This window comes from Pyrgilauda ruficollis, unplaced genomic scaffold (genome assembly GCF_017590135.1).
Source record: "Pyrgilauda ruficollis isolate IOZ18807 unplaced genomic scaffold, ASM1759013v1 scaffold79, whole genome shotgun sequence".
NCBI lineage: Eukaryota > Metazoa > Chordata > Aves > Passeriformes > Passeridae > Pyrgilauda > Pyrgilauda ruficollis.
In genome coordinates, this window is record NW_024529821.1 from 2745055 (window position 1) to 2764925 (window position 19871).

A 19871-nucleotide genomic window follows, 5' to 3' on the forward strand; every position below is an offset into this window, starting at 1 on the left:
GCTCACTCTGGAGCAGAGGTTGTACTCCACACGTCTGCCTTAGACGCTGATCACACGTGACACAGAGAACCAGGACATTACAACAGAAATCCTTCATACACTGCAGTCAGGAAAACATTTTGCTTTGCAGCACAACTCTCCTGAAGTTGCCTAAAAGCAGCACTGGTTGTAGCAGTCAGCCTTTAAGTTTCCAATTCTGGATGTTTTATGCCTCATTTTCTCCCTCCAGGGAGAAACTGAGATCAAGTCTCCGAAATTATCTCCCTGTCCACATTGCTTTAACAACTAGGATAATTTTCCTACCAAGTGTTATTCACAAGCAGGAAGCCCATAAAAGCTAAGTTTAAATAAAAATGTAGTTTTCATTAGAATATTATAGGATTAGCAGCTGCATCCATTAATTTCCTCCCTCCAGCTACAGAAAGGTACCAGAGAATTTCCAGAACAGGCTAGTGCAAGCTTATGCTTCTTTCACACACTGGCAGGGCTGCTTCTATGGCAAACCAGGAGATTATACTCTTAATTTTAATTCCTGAGACAGGTGTTGATAAAGAGGCAAGTTATGAAAGAAGTCACACTTTTGTGGGGTGAACTCTGCACCCTGTGGCCCTCCTTTCAGGAAAAGCAAGGAACTGCTGCAATGCTGTTGTGTTATGTGACCTGAGCTCCTTCCAGGGATCTGGCATTCTCTGCCTACCAAAACAGGAGGGATCAGTTCTCTCTGCCTTCCAAACTCTATTCAAGGATCAGATCTTTTCTTGTCCAGTATCATCTGCCCTACTAGCTTACACTTCAAAATTAAAATATCTAAGGCTGAAGCTCTGGAGTTTCAAGTGTACCTATGGTTAAATGTCTCAAACCTCTGTACAGGTGATCATTCGGTGTCCCTGCCCATCTGAACAAGCTTTTAATGCTGTTTGTCAGTTGTGGGGTGGTCACACCAGAGGGTCAGCTGTCAGCTGAAACACAGCATCACACAGAGATTTTAGCTCAGGTGGGAACCAAAAATTCCATGCTTTTCCTTTGCGGGGGTTAGCACCCTCCAAATGCATCTGGGCTACTCGTGCAGTCTCTCATCCCTGCACTGGGAAGATCAGTGGAAGTTTGTTCTGAGCTCTCCTCTTCACTACTCAGCCCAAGTGTGAGAATCCACATCCAGAAATCTCCTGCCCCATTCAGCTCTGGATCTGGGGTGGTCTGGGCACTTTGTCACATGTTTATGTTGGTAATACTGGAATGTGCCTCACCATTAGTAAAGCAAAATGTTATAGAAAACATGTTCTGCAGCAACATACGTTGAATTTTTAAAATGTCCTGAAGTTGATAGTGAAATAATGATTTTCTGTCTCCTTCCCCAGTAAAAGTCAATGGAATGCACTGACTGAAGCAAGGAATTTTGCAGAACACCTCAATGGGCGATTGTGACATTGGAGGCTTCCATGACATGCAAACACAGGGGCTAAAATTCAGGTTACACAGCAGTTTGGAATGTGAACACTTTGCTGTAATGCCTTTGCATTTCCTGTTACCCCTGAGCTGTGTCTGCCCTTGCCAGTTTGGCTGAACCATGGGAAGAGGTCTGCAGGGAGCAGAGGCTGCTGCGGGGCACTGTGGACACCAGACTCGGTCGGAGGGCTGTTCTTCCGACTGGCTCTGACCTGCTTCCCACAGCTGAGCACCCAGTTATGGCTGGAGCATTGCAATTGCATTTCTGAACACGCTTTTCTGTTTGTTCGTGAGCTCCAGTTGAGTCAAGGCAGAGTGAGCAGGGGTGAGGGGAGGCTGGCTCCAGAAATGCACTTCTGACCGCACTGAAATGTGTGTGGCCACCTCCTTGGTGCCCAGCAGAGCAGCTCTGTGCAGGGCTGTCCCCCAGCCAGGTGCAGAGCACACCTGGAGGGAGGTGCTGCTCAACATTTGCGGGGGTGTCAGAATGTGGCAACTGTTAGGATTGCTCCCCTAAAAATACACTCCTGGGGGAGCTACCAAACTTCAGTTCTTAACGGAGTCAGTCCATGGAATTGCTACAGGATGAGTTTTAAGGCACAGAAGGAGCAGGTATATATCTTTTATGGGTGATTTTTTAATATGAAGAATGTCATAAACAAGTTAAATTAGGTAACTTTATTTAAAATGAAGTAGATGTAGCCCTACAACTTCTGAAATGTCTATTTTAGGAGTAATGTACCTAATATGAGGTTTATTTTATGCATCTTGTCATAATGGTTGCTGTCTGGAATTATTGTACTACGAACCAATTGTTATTTATGTTACCACTGGAGACAAGGATTTTATTAGTGAAATTTAGCTCCCAGATTCATTTCATAATCCCTATGCCCATCACTTAGAGAGAAGAAATAAAACACAAATCAAGATGACATTTAAAAAAAAAAAGGAGCCTAGGCCGGTCTTGTAGGAACATCTAAATCCTTTCCCATATTAAATACCTTATCTCAGCAGCAGTGCACCAGCCATTTAGGAAAATTAAAGAGGGAGATAGCACAAAAGAGACAGCAGATGCTCAAGCAGAGCAGTTTCTAGTCCCGTAGATAATGAAGGGACTAGGCACATGGCCTTTCAGTTTATCCCTGCTTCAGCTTATCCTTCATCTGCTTAAATTCAAATGGATCAGGCATTATTAAAATCATTTTGAAATTAGCTGCTCCAGTTTCATGTGACTTTTAGGTGTATCCTCTAAAACTTGGTAACTCTTGGGGAAGACAGATGCTGTAGACTTGTTCATTTTAATTCAGTTTGGAACATGATTTCTAAGCAGCAACTGGTAGCTAATGCTTAAATAAAATTAAATTTTACTCACTAATACGCACTGTGAGTCTTTTATCCCTTCCAGTGAGTTGTCACGTAAAAAATATAGACTTCTTGCTGAAAAACACCAAGTATTTTGTGCAAGGTGCTGTGGGCTTACAGTGCTAAGAGATACTGGACCCTGGAAATATATTTTCAACTCATTTTCTTTATTCTTGGATAAATATCCTTCTGTCACCCTTGGAACTTGCTAATCCTGAGAAACGCTATCTGTAAGCACGTATGCATGAAGCAATGACCAGCCACCCTGCCAAACATTTAAAATCTACTCCAAACAACTGCTGCAACAAGTCCCATGCAGTTCCAGCCCCTGACCAGCCTCACCTTGGCACCTCCTGGCCCTGCCCCACGCCATGTGCATGGCAGGGCTCCCCCTGCTCAGCCTGTTTGCCTCCCCAGGGAAGCAGTTATTGAGAATTCTGCATTCCCACTGATTTCTATAGAAACAAACACACATTTGAATAGCAAACACTGCAGGTTAGCACATACAGAGAGATTCTTCACGCTGTTTGGCTCAGTGGTTCATAATTTTTATGCCATCCTAAAACATGCTGTGGTCATCTGTTTCCTCTTCCCCCTTCCTCCTACCCAATTTAAAATCTGGCAGTGGGGATCATTAGGAGATTTCTGTCAGCTTCAAGCACTTGAAGAAAACAGTGATGGTTCTTACCTTCCCATTTGGCCGCCCAGCACCACTGCAATTCTCCTTTTGTGCCTCCTGGAGCATGAACACCAGTCACATCCAGCATGCACGTGCCACATGGAAGCGGCTGACTGCTCCCAGCTCCTGGCAGAAGGTGCTTTATGATTTCTCTGCCTTTTGGCTGTCAAAAGTTCCTTGATGAGCAGCAGCTCCTAAATGAGCTGTTCTGCAGAGAGCTTCACTGCCACATGGCTTCCCTGGCAGCACCTTGCTGAGCTCTGGTAACACAATCCACAACATTCAAGGATCTTGAACTGTATTATGTCTTGAAGCTCCTGCCATTGAAGTCAGAGTTCTGCATTATTAATTTTTTAAACAAAATTGTGTTCCTCCAGTGTAAAAAGTCATAGAGACTACAGAACACACAAAAAACCAGTAGGAGTCTTAAAATCCTTGACTTGGGTTTTGATTTGGGAAATGAATTAACACACCTCCTCCATGCAGACTGTAAAAATATTTACAAAAATTAGCCTTGTAGCTGAGTTAACTCAAGTGCAGCTTTGTCTTTCATCAGGCAGAGCATCTCTTTGTTATTCTTGCACCAAGATGAAATGGATAGCTTAAACATCAAAACAACACAGTCTTACATTCTGCTTACATGCCTCTAACAATACTCCTTCCCACCTGTAGGTCACCAGCTCAGAGGTGAACAGGTCATTTCTGTCAGTTCTTCAAATCTAAGGCTAGAAATCCTGGGTGCTTAAAGGTGTTTTAGATCAGCTTTTCCGAGGCAAAACTCCCCACCACAGGTGCGTGCCTCTATTGTCATTAATGGCTGTAAAGACGTGGATTTCTTCTTCCACTGACAGTCTTTGAAGTTGGCTCGGCACTTCCCTACCTTCCTGCAAGTGTATACTGAGGATTAAATAGTGACAACAGTGCTCCAGTGAATTGTCTGTGCCAATTGATCTGCCAGATGCAAAGGGAAGAACGGCAGAAGTCACTGAATAATCACTGCCTAAAGCACTCCAAAATAAAAATGAAATTTCAGGAATTGTCTGGTTTTGAAAGGAAAAACTATTGAGGACATTATTCTCTCATTAATTAGAAATGTGTGCACTTCAGAAAACCTTTTTAATTTTTACACAGTCCTAGGCTGAGCAAATTTCTTTTAAGGCACTCGAATAGAACAGGAGGTGTTGCCTTACTGAAGTAAGAAGGTTATAAAACTTTCCAAGATCATAAAAAGTTCAAAGCTCTTCTGCTGCAGGCTTACACTGAGCATTTTTGCTCAGCCTTGTGGTAGGCATCTGCTGTGGCCCAGGAGGAGCCTTGGGAAGGAGCTGAGACTGCCAATGCTCTCCTGATTTCCAGGGAAAGCAGGAGGAAGGCACTGCTCGCAGGTCACTGCCTACCGACGTAACAGGGCAATGGTGACGCCAGGCTTTGCCACAAAGACCTTCAACTGGGATGGCCCAAGAGTGGCTGCTACAAACTGTGAGTTTAAATAGGAGAGTGTTTTCTGATTTTTCCTTGCTGTTTTCTCTGCAGTGAAACTGTCAGGGAGTACAGTAAATACACTTCAGCTCCGTGAAGAGTTAAGAGCCAGTGTTTACACTTCTGCCTCCAGACTTCCCAGGGACAGGTTTGGACCTGACAGACCCTGAGACATTTTTAGTAACACCAACACCTCCATCCACCCTGTGCTCCTCTCTGCCTTCTCTTTCACTCCCTGCACCGGGAGGCTTAGTGACCTCAGCACCGTGCAAATGACTTCATAGGCATCACTTGAGATGAATGGAACAAGTATTATATTACAGCCCAAACAATGTGCTTTACAGACGGAGTGATGGCAAACTGGAATATCACCTTTGGAGCCGCATTTCAAAATTAGTAAGGCTAGGCCAGATTCTACCACCTTTCAGTTGTCTGTTTCTTTAGGATATTCCAAGTCTTTCAAAAGGAATGATCTCAGGAGTACAGTATTTATAAACAGAAGTTGTTATTATTTATGTGACAGCTGTAGCTTCCATACTGAATCAGAGGGAGTTTTAACACATATTTAGACATACATTAGTGGGCTCCAGCTATGATAGGCTTCAAACAGCTCTTCCCAGTAGCTTCTGACATTGCCTTGCACAGCAAGTTGAACTCTGGCAACACCAGCGAAGTTGGCTTTTATCAGCAGAGGATGTGTTCCCATCTCTTTAAATCAAACAGTCATATTACTGTTATTCTTCCTCTGACACTTTCAGGGCTGTAGTTTGAGATGCTATCAGCCCTCTTAAGCGCTGCAATTAACTCCTTAAGTTGTATGCTAATAAGAGCATGATCCTTATCTGCCCTGTGGACACAGGCTCCACTTCCCACTGGCAGAGCAGTACTTGTGCAGTTGGGACCCATTTTCCCCACTGCAGATGACAAGGTTTATGTGCTGGACCTTTAAGATTGATGCACAGAATACCAGATGGAGTTTTTTTTTACTCTCAAAGACACAGGTTTAAAGCAGCTACGGTAATTAAGTCTGGGTACATTATTATATACCCAGAAAATCTCCCCATAGTGTAGTAGGTGGCCATAATATTTTTCATACACAAATTACTCAATATTTGAACAAAACAGTGTTTGTGGGATTCCCAAAGGGGCGTTTCAAACTGAGGCACTGCGGTATAGACTGAGCCTTCAGTGTCACGGTTCTCCTGACCTGCCTGCTGGGTCCAGCAAGCTCTTACCCCTATGGATGGAGGGAAATAAGTTAAAAATAAGCCTGCTTTTCAACAGCAATGCCACCAGAGTTCATCCTTCAATTCAGCTGGGATGTTATCTCCTCTCTTGTCTTCGCTTTGCTGTAAGCAAGGAATTTGTGTGCCATTTGTGCAGTCTTTTCCAAAACAAGGAAGACCAAGAGTCAGTAGGAATTTTTATTCAATATAGAAAACTCCTTCATCAAACCCAGTGTGAAACACTCAGGGACATTTCTCAGGAGAAGATGGAAGGATGGATGGAGGCAGAACAGCCAGGATCACTCACCTTCCTAGGGGACAGGGACCACAGACCACAGCTTCTGACCGGTCCTTTGCGGGGCTGAGCTGCAGTTCCAGTCCTCGTCTGCATTTTAAACCCCAGCTAGGATTGGAACAACACAAAACCAGAGAGCAAAAAAGACTCCCAAAGCAATTTACTGTCCTTGTTCCTAATCACCTTCTTCAGAAGAGAAGAACTGGGGCTGCAGTTCCACCACAAAGTCGAAGTGGCTGCGGTGGCTCCCGGCTCCACATGGTCAATCCCAGCAAACCTCCTGACACAAATCATCTTAGAACTCCCTGCTGACTTCCTCACTTCACTAAAAGTGACCTTTTCTAGGAATAACATTGCAAGACTAAAGCTCTCGACCAAAATTGTCGTTTTTAGCTGTTCTGTTCAATTGTTGTTTTAAAATTAAGACCCAGTTCTTCTGATCAACATGGCCTCAAAGATGCAGCACTTCAACCTGCCTGTGTTTGAATCACAGTTCTCTGTAAAATTCTCAGTACCAATGCAAAGAACTCTGAATATACAAGTTATGCTGTGTTACTGTCTTCACAGTCTTTTGGACTTTTATACCATACAAAGTAAGTGAAAATTTTGGTTCTAACTAGCTGAAAAAAATTGAATTTCAAATTTTTAAACAAATTTCTACGAAATTTGGAATGAATTCTGAAAATATATTTTTTCCTTATTTGTAATCTAGTTATGGAGTAACTTGATTCCATGATGTTCAAATCACAATCCATATTTCTAACACCTACACAGTGAAAAAAGTGAAATACCTTTTCATTGTGACAGCCCAACGATGAGCACATGTAAGAGAAGTGAGGACGGACAACAGCTACTGCAGTACAAAATCTGAGTGAATGAAATATGAATTCTTCACAACACAAGCACTCAACTGAGTATTCAAAGTCAATAAAAATGGTTGGAAGGCCAAGGTATGGATTGCAGAAACAAACCCATGTATGTTTACATGGGATGTAAATCTGTCCTGCATTCAAACTGGATCACCAAACAATTCCTCATCCTACATCTTGCAGTGACTCAGCCCAACACTGCCACTTTTTAGGAAATGTGAAACCATTAATTGCCTTATCTGATGAACTAGAGTCCTGCTAATGACTTATCAATTATCACAAGGCTTATCTTTCAGCTTGTTATTGACCAAAGATGTTCTGGAACAGACTATCCTTGGAATTGCTTCACATACGGAGACCAGACTGCCATGGGGGAAACTAAAAACATTTTGTGTTCAAAACACCCAAACACCACAGCATTAACATTCCAGAGCAAAAAAAGAAAGCCAGCGTGGATGTTTTTTAGCACATGAGAACCACTTTTGTACTTAATTCTGCATACCGCCTTCACTTTTGGGATAACTGCTGATAAGTGTGATTAGATACAGGAAAACAGGCCAGGTTTGTAGGACTAGAAACTCCCTTATTAGCTCAGCCAATGTCTCTGGGACAAACTGAGGGCTCAGTAAAACACAGAGCCCTCTCCAGCAAAAGCTTCAAATGAAAATTTGTCCTCACTTGTGGAGCAGGGCAGTGGCAGGTGCTTTGAAACACCTCAAATTTACATTAGGTGATTCCTCCCCACGCCAAGGAAGGCAACAGTGTTGGAATATTGGTTTCACTTAGAAGCAAGAGCCGAAAGACTCCATCAGGTGAAGGGACAGGCAATCCATGAAGCTGTGAGGTGCACACCTAAAACTGCTTTGAGGAAGAGTAAGACAACATATGGAGACAAAAAGACAACTCTAAAACAAAGCTTTGGTGTTAAATCTAGGATGCATCATGCCAAGCACCAGAAAATTAGACACCAGAAAAGGCAGATGCTCTGTCAGGAAAATCATCTGGCTGTTAGAGCAATTAATGCATCTGAAATCCCTGGCTTTGCCCAGTGCTGAAGCAGGCACCAGGAAAGCTGTGGTGCCACCAAGAGAGACTTCAGCTCTTCACACTGCTGCTTCCACCAAGAGGACTGCATGGATGAGCACAGGCAAGAAAAACAATAATATGAGGCCTCATTAGACTCTTGAAATTTATTTAAGGTGTTCATAAATTAATCTCTAATGCAGTAAGCTGTTGAGCACACAGCTATGCTTATTTAGACCTCATGGACATCAGGAAGTATTTGAGGACATACAGAAGACCTTTACGTATTCTGGATGATCCATATAAATTCCTTTTTCCACAAGTCCTTTCTCTTTGCTAAAAAAAACCCAAACAAAAACCCCACCCTGTAAAATTCCAGACCACCACTGGTGGGGACCACAGTTGTGATCTTTCAGATCATCACAGACTATCACAGTTGTGATCTTTCAGATCATCACAGACTATCACAGTTGTGATCTTTCAGATCATCACAGACTACCACAGTTGTGATCTTTCAGATCACAGTTGATAGCTCCATAAAAAGTCAGAAATCCTTCGTCCAAGCTCTCCTTGCACCCTTGCAGGGCACCGATCCTGTGGCATTTAATCTGAACCAAAGGCACAGTTAGCTGGGATGTTTCCCCAGCCAGGGTCCAAATGCAATCATGCTTTTCAGAATGTGCAGCTCTGGCTCACTTCAAGCAGTTTTGCTCCTTCCTTGATTCCAGCTGCAAACTACTAAACACATACTTTTTTGGGTCATTATGGCCTAATGTCTGTGGCATTACATTATTTCAGTGACATATCTTTGAACATACCGTAATTCCAAAAACTGCAGGTCATCTCCTAGGCTAACTGGAGAGCAGGATTTTATATTAACTCCATCCTTTGTCTCCATCTCCTTTTCTTAAAAAAGGCAAACAAACAAGAAAAATCCCCCTGAAACTTCCTTTCCCATTATTCCCTTCATGGTAATGAGCCTTCTGAGCTTGCCCTATTAGGAAAAACCATTGCTAGAGGCAAAAAGCACACCACCACTGTGAACATCCTCCATCCTGAGAAATCCTGGCCCAGGACCAGGCACCAGGATAACTAAAGCACAACATTCCTAATCAGAGATTCTCAGACAAAGAAACCTTGCCAAAAAAGACTTCTACTCCTCCCCTTAAAAAACAAACAAAAAACTCCACACATGCACCCAGGCCAATAAAGGATGACAGCTGTCTTCAGGGGGATGCTTTTTATGGTCCTTTTCAAAAGGAATCAAGGAACCAATTTTTCATTTAATATCCTCAGGTTAATCCACTGTCCTTAGATACATATTTATCTACTTAAACTCTAATTAGCTATCAAATAAAATTTATCTGGGTGGTTTCTGTTTGAGAAAGGAATTCTCAGACGAGCAGAACTTCTCTAAATCAGGTGCAGATTGTGTCACAGCAGATGGCTGTGACAGAGCTCCATGAGCTGTCAGACTCACCCTCCCAGCTCTGAGTGAGCACACACTCAGACAGGACTCCAGGCACAGTCTCTGAGTTAAAGGTATGTCAGCTCTTCCACTGGGCCAGTTTCACCTCAGTGGAAAATGGGAATTCAGATGTTTTGTTAACACAAGCTCCTTGAGGTACCATTTCCTATGAGCTCTCTCACGAGCAGAAAATCACTGGTATTTTGCACTGGCAGCAGAATAAAAAATCACTTGAACTATGCATTGAAGGCTTCATTCTCCTTATTTTATATTCCTCCTGCAGTAAGGATTTTTTTTCCAGCAGCAAGCAAGAAAGCATAGCATGGGGAATTTTGTCTCCACATCAGTTTTTCATACCTCCTAGTTTTCACCATGCCTAACCACAGACAGATTCTCCCAGACACAAAACTGAAGCTTCCTAATTTTAGTAAGGGGAGAACATCAGCACTTCTTACATCCTCAAGCACCCAGCAAGGAGAGAAAATGGAGCCATGAAGCCAGATTAGGGAAGAACCTAGTCTGGGCAGGATTGGGAGGTAAAGAAAAGTCCAGATTTTGTTCTCCATCATCCCTCTTCCCTGCCCCCATGCACATACACACATCTCAAAGGAAACTGAGGGCAAACACCTGAAAAATTTTCATGTCATGCCAAAACGGAAATTTCGGTGTTGCCACCAAAGCCCAAAGTCCTGCAGGAGCCTCAAGGCAGCAGCAGGAGAGGAGGATGTGCCAGGGGGGACAGTGGCCTCAGGAGGGTGTGCCAGAGGGGGACAGTGGCCTCAGGAGGATGTGCCAGAGGGGGACAGTGGCCTCAGGAGGGTGGGCCAGAGGGGGACAGTGGCCTCAGGAGGGTGTGCCAGAGGGGGACAGTGGCCTCAGGAGGGTGTGCCAGAGGGGGACAGTGGCCTCAGAGCCTCCTACATGGCAGCAGTTGGAGCTGAGCTGTTCTCAGCTGTGGAAAGCTGAGCTCTCTCCAAAGGACACTTGCTCATTGCAAAAAGCCTCTGCCCCCAGCTCCTTGCTCCTTTCCCAGCATCCTGGCTGCTCTGGCACTTTTGCTCCCTTGGCCCTGGACAGCCTGGCAGGGCTGCTCATTCCTCAGCCAGCCCCTGGTGCAGGGTGAGCAGCTCCAGCAAACACGCAGGCTCTGGATGTGGATCCAAACCAAACCCAAACATCTCGAGATTCTTCCTTCCCTAACGCCAAACACATTTGATATGCTCAAACATGTATTGTGTTCTGTCAGGAACCAAATGGCTGTTTTACTGTTTCAAATAATCAAATTGCTTTTGCTGGATGATTAACAGAAATATTGCTCACCCAAAGCAATCAAACTTTCATTTGCATGTTTGAGAGCCTGAGCTGCAGTCCCTGGAGTCTCTGGGGCTATTTCCAGTCACTCTGACAGACCTTGGATCTGGCTTTAAGCAATTTTTTCCCCCTAGATACACTCCTCCACTGAAGACTGAGCTCAGTACTGATTTTTTCACACTGCAGCTAAAGAATGAATATACTTAAAACTTCTTGTAAGGCCGGATATCACTAGGTAAATTGAACACAGAGGCTTGTTTTCCTTACATTTGGTTTTGATGTTCTGTTCACTGAGCCTATGACTGCAAAGGTTATAGATGATGCAATTTATTTTCCTTCTGCTTTTTACCAGTAGAATACTGCTCCTCTTCCTAGATTAAACACAGGCTTTATTGCACATTTATCTCAAAATACATGTCTTTGAAAGGCCCAAATCTAACAGCACGTTTCACATTTGCTAGCAGTCTCATTTTTATGCTGGTTTTCTAAGGAGTCTGCTTCCCAACCAGTTTTGCCTTTCTCATGGCAATAGTGTGTTAATCTAGACTTTCACAGAGCTAAATGCTATCTCAAAACCTTTGGAAGGATCCTGATCCTCCAGTAAGCACTGCAGACATCACCGTTCCAGCACAAACATGAAATTAAAAACATGGCAACTATGTAAGATAATAAACTCTCAGTTTACAGTTGATTTTACTTTGTTTCTATTCAAACTGAAGTTATGTACACTGGTAGTTTCCAGGGTTTATTTTATAACTACTTGGGAGTACAAACCTGCCCATTTTCTACTGAGGACAGCAACGTGGTGAATTAGCTGCAGAATGCTGACCCAGTCTTATGTGCTGTGCCTGATGACATGGGCATTATCTTAAAAACACAATCACACTGCTCCCTAAGCGTGTTGGGCTACACTAACCACACAAACTGCACATCTTCATCTTCCCACTGCTTTTCGTGCCTTTCCTTTCTATAAATACAAAATGAAATCCAGCTCATGCTGACAGTACCTGGGTAACCAGCAGTTTGCCCACGGGTCTTGTATATCAGACTTTTTTTGGTTTTGTATCCACCAAATAGTTTCCTTTAAAAAAGAGGCTATTATACCTAATTTTTTTTTTCAGGGAAACTGAGATCTAGCCAGTAACAGGGTATCTAATTTTGACAATAAAATGCAGTAGGATCTGCATTAGGAAATCTAATTGACACTGCTTTTACCTCAGAAGCTATCCAGTTCTGTGATTTGACCTCAATTAGTGTCTAAAACTGAAGGTAGATCTCCTCATTCGTGGGTCTCACATTGCAAGTCTGTTTTACAGTATTGCTCTGACACCAGGCAATTACATGGACTAATTGGGAGCAAAACATTCCTGCAGTGCTCCTGTGCTAGCCAGCTCTCCAGTGCTTTCCAGAGCTCTGGTCTGAGCCCATGGCTGGGTGCTGCCCTTAGCCCATGGGCTTTTGGCCAGTTATCTCCCTCTTAACTGGCCTCAGTTATGTGCTGAGAGCCTAATTATAAGGGGAATTTTAACTTCTGTATACAGCAGATATTTATTAAATTTTTCACTGTTCTTGTCAAGGGAATAAAGTTAATTGTGAGCAGTGCAACAACCTAAAGTAAGCTGTAAACGTTCAAATAATGGAAGTAACTGTGACACTCTTGTTCTAAGTAGTCTTCATCCAACGTATAGGACACCACAGCTAGAACAGGTTTTTTTTTTCTGAAAAAAAGGAAAGAAAATAATGTTAAGCAGTGTCCTTAATTTTTAATTACTCTTCCTGTTTAGAAAAAGCAGCAATGAAAACAATTACTGGTGTGCTCCCCTTCTTGCTCAGTACACTGCTCAAAGTGTATCACTTCCAAGACTGCACACTCTGATTAGTTTCACGGCCACTGCAAAGCAAAGCTGGTCTACAAACTCACTATTTCCATGCAAGAAAGAAATGGATATTCAGATGTTCAAAGAGGCCAGGACTGAGAGCGAGCTTTTCACAGCCTTTCTACCTTGACAACAACAAGCATTTCCAGTGGTTTTGATGAGACTCCCAATTAGGATTTTCTCAGTTCAGTCTCACATACTGATCAAGATTTGAAAGGTTCAGAGGAGGTGAAAACACAGGCTCTGGGCTTGATTCAGTTCCTAAAGAAAGAGATGGAAAGGCTCTCCTGAACCTAACAGTGCCTAAGGAACTCCTGAACTTTTGTCAAGCACTCTACAGAAACATTTAAATCTCCAGAAATGGGCAAAATAACCAAAAGTTAACAAAAAAATTAAAATAACACAATTTTTTATGACATTCAAAATTGAAATTAATACTAATTGTGTCCAAAATCTATTATTTCTATTTGTCAGTGAGGAAAAAGAATGGAAACTTTAAACTACAAAAACACTGGGATGTGCTTTCAAAACTAGAGAGTTAAGGACAATGGGCAGTGCCAGATACTCTGCAAGATGCAATACATCCATTGCTTGTCCCACTGAACACACATCAGACATTGTTTCAAAATGATTTTCACAAGCAGAGAGGGATACAAATTCACCTGAATCACTCAATAACCTTTAAAAATTCATAGATGAATACCTGAGGCTTAGGAAAACTCAGATTCTTAAGATGCTTTCCATAGAACATTGATAAGTACACACATTTTACTCCCAATACTTTTGAAACACCTGCAAATTTTTATAGAAAAGAAGAATTACCAGCAAGGAATCCCTGCAATATGTAAACAGTGTGTAATGAAGCTCAATTTAGCCATCAGTGAAGTCTCAGTGAGAATTTATTGAGTAGACAGGATCATCTGCTTTCCACTACAGCTGATTAGCAAAGGATCCCCTCAGCACAAGCAGAGTAAAAGACACCACTTGTTCCCCGGGGGGCTGAGGAAGGAAAGTGGGGAAGGGAAATAAAACTGCAGCCTCCCTGCTCCCTCTGAGACCCCTGCCCTCCCAGGCTGACAAGGGACGAATTCCAGAGGAACCAAAACACTTGGCTGCTTTCTCTCTCCACTGCTCTTCAGTAAATATTATCCTAAGTGCCTCTTTAGTAAACACTGCTGTAAATAGCCACCTGCTCACTGCAGTGACACTGGAAACCAGAGCACCAGCTCACCTCCTTCAGTGGAGTCTACACCATCTTCAATGAAGCCAGGGAAGCAGGCTTGACCCAATCTGCTTCAGCAAAGCTTCCTTTGCTAAAACAGGGATTCAGTAACAAAAAATTTACATCCTAATCATCACTGAAGTGGCAGTTTGTTAAATGCCTTTCTGCATCTTACTGCTGTATTTAAGAATGTCTGGTTTTTGTTTTTTGGGTGTTTTTGTCCAAGAGGACAGAGATGTCACTAACACCGATCCTGACAAGAAGAGCAGCCAGAAGTTCCTACAAGCCTTGGGGTCTGTCCTCTGTAAGGAAACATCCCAGGTTTAAGTTTTAGATGCATATTTTATGACAAAGAGCACAAAGTGCCTTCTGTCCTGCACAATTCATCTCAATTAAGTGGAAACACCAACACAGGGACTCCCATGGTACAAAAATCAGCTAATGCATTCAGCAAGCTGTGAGAAAAGTGATTTAAGGTTATTAGAAACACCAGACTAACACCACCATCTAGCCAATAACCATACACAGTACGTGAACATCCTTTCCTGAAAAGGAGAATGTATCATTTTAGAGGAAGGCTCTCAGACAAAGCCAGCAAACAGCCCTGGCTGGGCAGCACAGCTCAATTAGCAGCACAGGCATCTCCCTGAGCAGCGGGAGCGCTTTCACCGAGCACGCTCGGGATATTTCCTGATGAAAGAGACTCCTGCTGCTCCCAGCAGCTCCCGAGGAATCCCAGAGCAGCATTACTGAGGGAACATCCAGGTGTTGCTGAGCTTGAACAGGAGAAGGGGCTGGGAATGAGAGGAATCCTGCTCCCCAGCCCACCCCTTTTGTTTCCCTGCTTTTCTCTCAACTGCAGCCACGTCCCATTTCTGAAGAAGTGACAGACAGCTCACAAAACTTGCCCACCTGGCCTTTATCAATGGGCATGACCATAATGCTCCCAGGACCTGGGCCAGATGGAAAGAAAGACTCAGCAACGCTGGCAAACAAAAGCACTTACACACTAAACCCTTGCTGTTTGTTGACAGGTCAGCACTAGGAGTAAATCAGCTCCTCTAGGAATTGGTGTCAACACTTTTCGGGGCACTGCTAATTGTTACTCTGTGTTTGTGTCACTTCCAGACATCACCACAGGAAAACACAGCCAGTGAATCACTTCACCTTCACGCAGCAGAGAAGCACCTGAAGGCAAGCACAGTTTGCTCACTCAGCATCTCAGCAGCGCACAGAACGTGATGCTCGTGAGCAAGCCTGAAAACATTCAAATGAAAACTGCATTTGCTTCATGGTCAAGCAAAAAACAAAGTCTGGGAGCTTTTCTGTTTGTTTTGTCATCTCAACCGTGCCAGTTGCCAATTCTGAGAGGAAACAAATTCAGAAACACTAAAGTGTTTCCACTGAATTTTGTCACTTTTCGTTTGCCAGTCTCCCGAGCTGCAAAGATTTTCTTTTTACCAAATGCTATTTACAGCTTTTTGATTATATGATAAAAACTTCTGAATGCTGCTTGCAAACACAACACGTTAACAAATACTTTGTCTCGTGGAAAGGGGACTTGCAAAGAAATTTTTAATGCCCCTAAGAGGAACAAGAGCTTCAGTGCCTTGCAGGGGATCTGGGAGAAGGATGGCAGGAGATGGCAGCAAGGACGGAAGTCCAGGGAGATCCCTTCAGATTGCTGCTCATTCATTAAATACAACAAAACCACACAAATGTGAAAGATTTCCATCTTCGGTGAGAGGGATGGCCTCATTCCACAGAAATAGGAAATACTGTTGTTTACTTCAAAAGATTTAAAATATCGGTGGGAGATACTTTATTTTAATTAAGCCCAAAAAATTTCGGTTCCAAGCCAGCGCACATTTCTGTCCCTAATTTTTAGTTTTTTAATTTAAAAAAGCATGGCCTTGGGAAGAATATATTGCACTTAAAATTAACCTAATGTGTAACTGTTTAACTTTCCCCCCAAAATATTAGTATAGGAAGAAGCATGAAACAGCAATCCTATGAAACTTACAAATAAACATCTGCAGCATGTATAATAAATTAACTGTTATAATATTTGGGCTTTAGAAATCAAGGCAAAATTAGAATGCATTCTTAAAAAGTGTTGATGCTCACTAATCAGACAGGTAATCTTTATGCTGTACAGAATTTCAGACCCCAAAAATATTTCTTTATAACAAAGGACCAATCTAGACTTTATTCATGTGGCTTCAACAAGAATCTCATAAGGCCAGACCACACCTCTGTAAAGAGATAAAAGTGGATCATGGAAAAGTACTCATGGATTGTTAATCCCTGGCACTGAGGACGCCATTCCAGCATTGATAACTTTCACTCTCAAAAATGCCATGAAAATTAAAAAAAAAAATCCCAGAACAACTTTGTGTGAAACTGGCTTTTCTTATTTCTCACGATGCAATTTTCCACCACTGGCAGCTTCTGTTTTCACCACGAAAGCTGTGAAGTTATTAGCCCTGAGATTCTTTTACTAATCTTAAATTAGTGTAGGACCAGTAAACATCACTTTACGAAGAAAAAAAATTGCAATAAAGCAGAGGCTCAGGCGCCGTGTTAGAGCCCCTGGCCAAGCTGTGGCAGAGGGGCCAAGGGTGCCCAGACTGAGCAGCTCCTGTGCCTTCCTTCTACTGCCCTCCTGCAGGAAACAAAGGCACACAGCCAGAGCCCTGACACTCGGGTGGAGCTGGGTCTGTGAGAGGTCACAAACTGCTCACTGACTCCCAAACTCCCACGTTTTTGTCTGTCTGTCTTTCCCTCTGCACCTCCAGAGTCAGGAACTGAGCATCAGGAAAGCAGCACAGGCTGGAGGCACTGCCTGGGGACAGATCCAGCCCTGGGGAAAGGACGGCTCCCAGACATGGAGACAGAGCCCTGTGTCACTGCAGGACAAGCCCAGACATTCCCGAGGCACCTTCTTGCCCTAAAACCAGGGAAAAAGCACAAATAGGAACAGACCCTTACTTGGCTGAGCTCTTGCTCCGAACACCTTGTAAATGGAATTAATGCCTTTTGTGCTGCGCTAGATTAGAAGTAACTCACTGCAACAATCAAAGCCAGTTCTGAGCTTCTTGCTGCCCTTCCTCCCTTGGTGGGCCCATGATCACAAATTCCCTTGCTGGTCCTGTGGCATAACACAAAAGAGCTGGAGGGAAGAGGAGCTGTTTCACATTGCACTGCCAGAGTTGAAATCTATTTCACTCTCCTCACTGGTTTGAAAAGTTGTATTAAATTTTCATTTTAACTTTGTGTAGTAGCAGGAGCATTAGTATAAAACTGAAGTATACACCTTTTCACCAGAAACACCATGATCATTTTAAGTTGTTATAAAATAATTTCCACATTTCTTTAGCACTCAGCCTATCTGAAATTTTTTTTTTTTGAGACCATCATAGGTAACATTTGCTTGCTTTAGATAGATACAATGGTGTGACAACCTCTTTTGTTTCAATTGTTTCAAAATACAGCATTTCGATTTATGTTACAGTGAAAGAAGCAAGTCTTCTCTATTACCTGCAAAACAAATGTTATGAACACATAGAATTTTGCTAGTGAACTAAAGGTATAACCACAATAATAAAATAACTCTGCATACCTGGAAAGGCATCTTGAATGCTTATTAATGTTGCTTCCACATTATAAGGTGGGAAAACTCCCCAAACTATTTTTGTATTTTAGATTTTTTTCAGTTTGACAAGGATTAAATATTCTGATATATAAACAGGACTAACTCTGAAAATTAAAATGTCACCCTAAATCTTCAGTTCACTCAGCTAGCAATAACTATTAACCTCTGAGCTCCCAGCTAGGCAGGCTAGGAACTGAAGCCATTCTTCAGGCAAGACACACATTGCCTTGGCTGGGCTGGGATGGTACTAATTGGTGATTATACTATTGTGATTACTACGATGATTATACTGTTGTGATGATACTAATTGGCCTTAATTGCCCTCACTGGCCAGGGATTCGCTGTAAGCTCAGGCTGAAATTTGGGAGCCAGCTCTGGTTTCACTGCAGAACTGCCCCTGAGGAGCTGGAGGACTCCGTGGGTCTCAGGAGAAAAGAGGATTTTGGCTGTGGAGTAAGAGACTCGCTCCCTGCTGCCAGCCAGGGGTTCTGGTGGTTCTGGTTTTGGGTCTGCTGTGTGCAGGATCCTCCCAAAATCCAGTGTCCTTGAACAAAAGGAGCTTTCCCTCCGCTGTCTGGGACCCCGAAGGTGCCACTGCCTCTCCCGTGCCTCTGCTCCTCAGAGATATCACAGAGCTCAGTTCATTTCTACTTCAGCTCACAAGTCCCATTTCTACTTTTCTTTCTACTCCTGTGTCAAGTTAAATATGTTCCACGTTGAAAGACACTGATAACAGTGACAGAGTGTGCTCTGCTGTTCCACCCAGCAAAAGCTTTGTCTGGACACAAACCTTTCCCTCCGCAGACAGAAGTGAAGGGCACTAATAGCAAATGGAAACACGGGGCTCTGTTTATTAGGGCTGGTGGTTTGAATGCCAAGTTCTCTGCACAGGATTAAGTGCATCTTGTATGCAGCTGGAATATGTCATAGATACATTTAGGTCTTTGAATTTTAACATTCCCAGGTGATTTTTTTTCCCCTTCTATCTTAGCCTTTAGTGCAGAAAGAACTCTGGATACATTTTAAGTTCTCCCACTGAGAAAAAAAAAAAGTTATTAAAATTAATGCAGTACTATTGAAAACAACATATTTTCAAACTGAATTATTATGAAGCAATGTCAGCAAAAGAAATGCTAAAAATTTCAGATTTTATGTACTTTTTTTTTGAATGAAAACATTTTGCCTTTAATATCTCTTTGTCTATCCCCAATACAATATTTGGTCTTGTAACTATTTAAAGCAGTGCTGAAGTTCACAAATTATTTTACTCATATATGCCCAGTTCCTCACAAGTAAAATGAGCAGACAACTTCACCCCTGCTTTAAAGCTTTGCAAATTTTCTAAACAAAGAGGCAGCCGTCTTCTTCCACATGCTTTTGAAACAATACATTTGTTCCACAAAACCAAAGCAGGGTTTCTGCCCGCAGTAAATAACTGATATGTTTTATAAAATCTGTGGCTCACTTACGGCATGATGTAAATCTGAGTGAATCATAAAAATATCCCCATTTCTGGGGACTCCGGATATAGTCCTTAGGCAAAATAATTTCTTGCAGTTTTGTTAAAGTATACATTTGGGAACTGTGATGTTCTGCATGTTAACATCAAGGGTTATTTTATATGCATTCTGATTAGGTTGGTTTCAGATTTCTTTATTGAATAATATGAATAATGGTTATCTAAGAATTTATTTTGAGTGCCGAAATTAAGAGATATAGAGAAAACTTTTGTAGGAATACAAACAAAAAAGAATTGAATAAATGAATTGGATGTTTCATATAAACAATTCCTATGCTCATCCTCTGGCCTGCCACCACTAAAGACCAGCATGCTTTTATCAGCTGTGATTTTGTAGGAGATGAATATATTTGGGAGCTAGATGAAGATACTCATTAGCATTTGATCATCATTACAGTGTTTGAGAACTCATTTATTCAAAGAAATGCCCTGCATATTCT